General features: G+C 41.1%; 1 long non-coding RNA gene across 1 annotated transcript; it reads right to left on the bottom strand.

Annotated features, from left to right (window-relative positions):
• Nucleotides 1-4,599: 4,599 nt before the first annotated feature.
• LOC127536173 (uncharacterized) lies at nt 4,600-5,669 on the bottom strand. Its single transcript, XR_007945163.1, has 3 exons — nt 5,587-5,669; nt 5,443-5,506; nt 4,600-5,088 (listed from the first exon to the last, which is right to left on the bottom strand). It is a non-coding gene; the product is annotated as an uncharacterized LOC127536173 (long non-coding RNA).
• Between the last annotated feature and the right edge of the window lie 2,095 nt (nt 5,670-7,764).

The following is a 7,764-nucleotide window of genomic DNA, read 5'->3' on the forward strand; positions in this document are numbered from 1 at the left end:
CTGAAAACATTTCGTATATCCATTCTTGTTCACGTTCTTCTCCTAATTCTGCTCTCCTCCGTTCTGTGTGCTCGTTCCCTATAAACACATGCTGGAGGTACCAGCAGCCTAGGTTGCAGGGAAAACGTGGACGGGATTTCAGTGATGTGAGCGTGCTCCATATGAACAAGTGGAATGGACTGGATAACGACGCACTGACTCAGACTCTCTACCTTCCACTATGAAGTGAAGAGAAACTAAGATTTATGATCGTATCCAAGTTAAAAATGACTGATTATGTGATTATGTATTTAAACTCATATTCTGGTCACATTATATGGAACTTTTTGGCACTTTTTTGTAAAAAAAAAAATACAAAAAACAAAAACAACTTTAAAAAAAATAAATGAACACAAAATTATTTAGGGGGGCTTATGAATATATAAGCCTAGTGACGCCACTGGTGCCCGGAGAAAACCCACACGTGCTCAGGTAGAACATGCAAACTCCATGCAGAAAGATCCCAGGCCCACCCTGGAATTCAAACCAGGGATCTTCTTGCTGCAAGGTGAAAGTGCTAACCACTACTCCACTGAGCAGCCCTGGACACTTACAGTCGAGGTCAAAAGTTTACATACACTTGTAAAGAACATAATGTCATGGCTCCCTTGAATTTCCAGTTATTTCTACAACTCTGATTTTCCTCTGATAGTGTGATTGGAACAGATACTACTTTGTCACAAAAAACGTTCATGAAGTTTGGTTCTTTTATGACTTTATTATGGGTTAACAGAAAAAGTGACCAAATTTGCTGGGTCAAAAATGTACATACAGCAAAATGATTTAGCAATTTTGATGACTTAGAAAGTTGTGTCAATGAAATGAGCTTCATAGCATTGCCTCTTAACTTCTTGTGAGTGATTGAGTGACTACAGCTGGTTACTTCTCTGAGGCCATTTAAATAGGGCTTAGTGGATACAAATGCCCACAAACGCTACAACGGGAAAGTCAAAGGAGCTCAGCATGGATCTGAAAAAGCGAATCATTGACTTGAACAAGTCAGGAAAGTCACTTGGAGCCATTTCAAAGCAGCTGCAGGTCCCAAGAGCAACAGTGCAAACAATTGTAAGTATAAAGTGCATGGCACTGTTTTGTCACTGCCACGATCAGGAAGAAAATGCAAGCTATCACATGCTGCTGAGAGAAAATTGGTCAGGAGGGTTAAGAGTCAACCGAGAACCACCAAAAAGCAGATCTGCCAAGAATTAGAAGCTGCTGGAACACAGGTGTCAGTGTCCATGGTTAAGCATGTTTTGCATTGCCATGGACTGAGAGGCTGCCGTGCAAGAAGGAAGTCCTTGCTCCAAAAGCGACACCTTAAGGCTCTACTGAAGTTTGCTGCTGATCACATGGACAAAGACCTTCTGGAGGAAAGTTCTGTGGTCAGACGAAACAAAAATCGAGCTGTTTGGCCACAATGCTGAGCAGTATGTTTGGAGGAGAAAAGGTGAGGCCTTTGACCCCAAGAACACCATGCCTACCATCAAGCACGGTGGTGGTAGTATTATGCTGTGGAGTTGTTTTGCTGTCCATGGAACTGGTGCTTTACAGAGAGTAAATGGAATAATGAAGGAGGAGGATTACCTTCAAATTCTTGAAGATAACCTAAAATGATCAGCCCTCAGGTTGGGTCTTGGCCACAGTTGGGTGTTTCAACAGGACAATGACCCCAAACGCACATCAAAAGTGGTAATGGAATGGCTGAATCAGGCTAGAATTAAGGTTTTAGAATGGCCTTACCAAAGTCTCACTTAAACCCCATTGAAAACATGTGGACAATGCTGAAGAAACAAGTCCATGTCAGAAAGCCAACAAATTTAACTGAACTGCACCGATTCTGTCAAGAGGAGCGGTCAAAGATTCAACCAGAAGCTTGCCAGAAGCTTGTGAATGGCTACCAAAAGCGTCTAATTAAAATGAAAATGGCCAAGGGACGTGTAACCAAATGCATTGCTGCATGTATATTTTTGACCCAGCAGATTTGGTCACTTTTTCTGTTAACCCATAATAAAGTCATAAAAGAACCAAACTTCATGAATGTTTTTTGTGGCAAAGTAGTATCTGTTCCAATCACTCTATCAGAGAAAAATCAGAGTTGTAGAAATAACTGGAAACTCAGGAGAGCCATGAGATTATGTTCTTTACAAGTGTATGTAAACTTTTGACCTTCTGGAGATAAGACCTTGACTGTAAATATCTATACAATGTTACCACCCCGATGTCCACACCACAAGTATTAACTGGTTGAAAAAGGGGTTTGGATCTGCGGAAATCGATGATCATTTCCTTTGTCTTTGAGGCGTTGAGCAGCAGGCAGTTTTTGTGACTCCAGTCACTGAAGGCACTTATCAGATCTTTGTATTCGGCTTCATGGCAGGACTCAGGGCTGAATTTGAAGTCAAATGTATACAGCGTGAACAGGAATGGAACAAGGACTGTTCCTTGTGGAGCCCCAGTATTATTAATTACACTAATTAATGTCCCAGAACCACAGTTCCCCGCCCTGAAAAACTGTGGCCTTCCTTTCAGGTAATCTATGATCCAAGAAACACAGGAAGTATCCATTCCCACCTCTGTGAGATTGTCTTTAAGTATGGTGGGTTGGATGGAGTTGAATGCGTTTGAAAAATCAAAGAACATGATTCTCATAAGCTCCAGGTTCCTCCAGATGAGACAGGGCACGATGAAACATGAAGAGGATGGTATCATTCACTCCAATGTGTTCTTTGTATGCACAATGCAAGGAATCAAGTTTGTCTTTGACCTCAAGCCTCAGTAGGCATACAATCAACCGCTCCAGAGTTTTCATGATGTGTGAGGTAAGGGCAATAGGTCTGTCGTCATTTATGTCAGCTGGAGATTTGATTTTTGGTACTGGTATGATACAGGATGTTTTCCATGGAGCAGGCACCTGCCCCAGCTGTAGACTCAGGTTGAAGGTGTGGAGAGGTTGACACAGTTGACCAGCACACTCTTTAAGCAGCCTTGGACATACACCATCTGGGCCAGCTGCCTTCGCAGAGCAAAGTCTCCCAAGCTCCAGCATCACCCCTGTCTCTGTGACAGAGAAGGTTACAGGTGCTAGAAGGGAAGTGGCTTCAGCTGTGGAGACGTGTAGGAGACAGATAAGGAGAAGAAAGAGCTATAGTGGGGATTTCCATATGCTGAGGAGAAGGAGGAGGAGCAGCAGTGGAAGTGAATGTGTCCACAGTGTCAAATTTGTTGAAGAACAGGTTGAGTTCATCAGCCCTTTCCACATCACCCACTATTGGCTCCCTTCTCTTTTTACTGTTGTGTCCAGAGATGGTACTGATTCCTCTCCACACATCACAGATGTTGCTGTGTTGAAAATTCCTCTTTTTTGTATGCCATCTTTGCCATCTTCAGTCTCCTCTTCAACTCATGTTGCACTTTTTTGAGCCGTTCTTTGACACTGTCTCTAAAAGCTGTTTTTCTGGTTGAGGACTGCCTTTATGTCACTTGTGATCCATGGTTTGTTATTGGGGAAACAGCAAACCGTCTTTGCAGATATGACTGTCTACAGAAGTTGATGTACTCAGTAAAACAATCAGCCTGTCTGTCAGTATTCATACTGTCATCTGTTTCCAGCAGCACATTCCAGTCTGTTGATTCAAAGCAATCCCTTAGAGCTTCTCTAGCTTGAGAAGTCCATCTCTGATTTTGACTTTAGTTGCAGGCTGTCTCAGCACACAAGGACTGTAACAGGTCTGCAGATAAAGCAAGTTATAATCTAACCTTCCCAGTGGTGGTAAGGCAGTAGCTCTGTAAGCTTCTTTGACAATGGCATACAGCAGGTCTAGGGTTTTATTTTCTCTGGTAGGGCAGTTAACAGACTGTGTAAATCCAGTCAGGTGAGAGGAGAGGCTGACATGATTGAAATCTCTTGATATTATTACAAGTGCCTCAGGATGTTGAGTCTGTATCCTCGCAACGATATCATCCAAAAAAAACAAACAAAAAAAACACACACAGAACCAAGTCAGTTGCCTTGGGTGGGATGTATACAAGTGTTGTAATGATATGACTGAACTCCCTTGGAACATAACATGGCTGAAGGGCAACTGCCAACAGTTCAATATCTGGACAACACAGTTTCTCCTTAACAGTTATATGTGAGGAGTTACACCATCTTTGGTTAACAAATAAAGCCAGACCCGTCCTTTCTTCTTACCACTGGCTTTAGCCTCTCTCTCTGACCTTATGAGAGTGAAGCCAGGTAGATTCACAGTTGAGTCTGAGTTGTTTTGATTCAGCAAGGTTTCAATAAAACACAGGAGAATGCATTCATGATATGTTTTGTCCATCTTCACCAAATGTCTCCAGCTCATCACTTTTGTTTGGCAGACAGTTGACATTTCCCATGATGACTGATGGAAGAAAGGGCTTATATCGCCATTTCCTAGCCTTCACCTTTGTGTAGCATGTATGAATTGCGTGCATAAAAATTATAAAAAGATATAACAGGATTTTGGACTAGTTCAGAAGATTCTGATTCGGCTCTGGGAGGTAGAGGTACAGTAAGAACACTTGAGGCAGAAATTTTGGTTTAAGTGCCTTATTATTTTGCTTGTGAAAAAACAGTAGGAAAAATATATTTACAATATTTACAATCTGCAGATAACAATGTTTCAGATAGCAACACTCTATGAACAAGTGCACTTCAACTATTTTTTTCCTTTAAGTTTCACCAAGAACAGTCACAATCCAACAGGTTAACAGCACAGTATAAAAATGTCCCAACCACAATTCAAGGTATACAAGATTGATAGTTTTCTCCCACAATGCAGTGTGGGTTAATTGTCCATAGGTTTCAACCAGAGTTCCTGAGTTATTGTTGAATGTCCATGAGCGCGCAAAACCAGAGTACAAATATGACCCTGAAAAGGTGGCAAAAATTAGGTGGGAGCAGACTGGCTGCTAACAACCGCCTACCAGACCGCAGCGGGATGTTGTTGAGTGAGGTTCAGGCTCGTGGGCTCTAGCTCGCCTCCTGTGATAGATGTATGCACCCAACAGGGCACACCTGGCCTGTATATAACAGACAGGACCACTATCAGTTAAAATATTCATCAGATATTATTATCTTTAGCTAGCTTCTAGTCAGTGTACACACATATTCAATATTCCATTACATATTTAGATAAATAAAAATGCATTTAGCATTTAGCAATCAAATCATTACACTTTAAAAAGTGAAATATCTTTCGCCAACATGGACTTAAAGTGCTTTACCCCACATAACACAGGCTATGATGACCAATACAACAATATAGCTGCGTTAGCATATCAATGGAACACCAAAAACAAACAGCTAGGTGATTACCGACCGCATTGATATGCTAATGCTAGTTAGCACAACAACATTTAGACATTCAGACTCACCAACTCCCTTCGATTATCAGTCTCAGCCAAAAACCCTGTTCTCCGAAGCAGCGGTAGCTGATCTCTAAGTTTAGAGAGTGCAGTGTATTTAAAAGCATGATCAACGAATGTTTTAAAAGCAAAAGATAGTTTGTTTAGACTAACCGTGATAGCAGCGATCCTGTGGCTCGTCTCCTCACCAGTGTGTGTGTGGAGAGGAGCACAGCTGTATTAATCAGACCCGCAAGTGGCCCGATTGGTCGAAACACTACACAACCTGAGAGTGTACGTGACGGTGCATTTATGGATCGTAATAAAAATAGGAAATATTTTATATTAATTACTTTCGTTTGAGGAAGCGTGTTTTTTTTTATGTGGGTTACATTTGCACCAGCACGGCAACCACGAAAACACCTCAAGATCTGCGCTGGAATTGGATGTTGCTGGCAAGATTTGTTCTGTCTCAATGAAAAACAGCTTCTCTCTTGGATGAATGCTTCTCCCAGCAGAAACTTCCATCAGCAGCCGACAAAACGTGACAAAATATGAAAAAAAAAATACAGCAAAAACTTAAAACAAAAAAGACATCAAACTTTGCAGCCACTTTCAGAGGCGCAGGTTCTGGAATGAACCTAGTGCCCCCTTTAAGTGCCTCCTTTACAAAAGCAAAACGTTTGTGGCAAATTTGTGGTGGATTTGCAGCAAAACAAAAGTTTCAGAAAATTTTGACACAGGTTTGCCAATATTGGACACAAGTAGCAACCTTCCAACTACTTTCTTACAATACTGAGAAGTTTGTCACTGCTGGGAAACATGTTTCCCAGTGGCTTCATGACAGATTTGTCAGAAGTGCTAAATGTCTGATGGTCTTTGGATAGCAAGTTTGCCTTTTAAGTGCAAGATCATATTTTCATATGCAGTATCAGATCTGTGGCAAAGTTGTGGTGAACTTCTGATTAACTTGTACAAAACTGATGGTAGGTTGGCAGCAAGTTCACTAAAAATTTTAAATTTTGTAATTGTATATCAACATTGATTTCATGGTACTTGAATGGTGGAGCCACACAACAAGAAGGTTGTGGGTTCAAATCTGCTGGTTGGCTGTTCTTTTGTCTGTGTGGGTTTCCTCTTGGTGCTCTGGCTTCCTCCCACAGTTCTAAGACATGCATGATAGGACATATGTTGATTCTAAATGGTGTGAATATGAGGATGAGTGGCCCACTCACAGCCAGTGTCACATCCTGAATTTGGTCTGCTCTACTGGTCTTATAGTACATCAGCTCTGACAACCTGACAGTGATTTTGGACAATGATGTCCCTATCCCCATCCTAAAGCATAAATGCCAAATATCCCTCAGAAATCTCAAATCTTTATCCCTTGATGTAAAAGGTCTGCATCCCCTTGATTCACAATCTGTTAATCTCTCCAATATTGTCAGCAGTTTCAAGGAGGCCCTTTTCTCCTGCCTTAACCACTTGGCTCCCATTAAATCAAAATAATCTTATTCACACACTCAGCTTGCAGGTATACACCTGAACTTTACCAAATGAAATCCGTTAAGCACCATATTGAAAACTGGTGTAACCATGAGTCTTAATTCCTTCTCAGACTACCTTTAACAACACAGAGCCACTCTCATCACAACTCAGTCTGCCTCTTATTCACACCTCACACATTCTGACTTTAACAATAAACACTCCTAAAACTCAAAGACCATATTTCCTTTCAGCTGTATGAAGTATTTAATATTTGCATTTCATTACAAAGTTAGCAACCAGCCATGAACATACTGAAGTATTCAGCCAATGAAAAGTTGAATGATTCTCTCTCGAGTTGCATAAAGTTTCTTTAAAACCTGTGTTAATTTACATTTTGGCCACTTGAGGGCAGTGTAAGACCTGACAAATGTATCTCAAATGTTAAAATTAAAGCTGCAAGCCATAAAAGCAAAACAAGGGGCTTAAAGATACTAAAATGCTCCCTCGAGCTGATACGACACATAGAGTTTGTTGATGAATCACTTTTGGTTTTGTCAATACAGAAGAGCCCTTTCAGACAATATATGACAATTTAATCTTGTGATGGGGCAGCTTTAAGGTTTGTATAGCACTAAGTGCTGTCTGGTATGCTAAACTGCCTTGCCCTCTCAATGAACACCATGATTATCACACCCAGTTAGACAGTCACATTGACACTTATTTGTCTGGTCACTCAGTGGGAATCTGCTTGCATTATTTTTGGCCTCTTTGTAACTTTAGACATTTGATAAGTTTTTGCACCTCTCAAAACTTTCACAACTAGAACCATGCTGAGATTCATGCTACCAAACAGTGTTATTCTTA

The sequence above is a fragment of the Acanthochromis polyacanthus genome, chromosome 11, assembly GCF_021347895.1.
Source record: "Acanthochromis polyacanthus isolate Apoly-LR-REF ecotype Palm Island chromosome 11, KAUST_Apoly_ChrSc, whole genome shotgun sequence".
In the NCBI taxonomy this organism is placed as follows: Eukaryota; Metazoa; Chordata; class Actinopteri; family Pomacentridae; genus Acanthochromis; species Acanthochromis polyacanthus.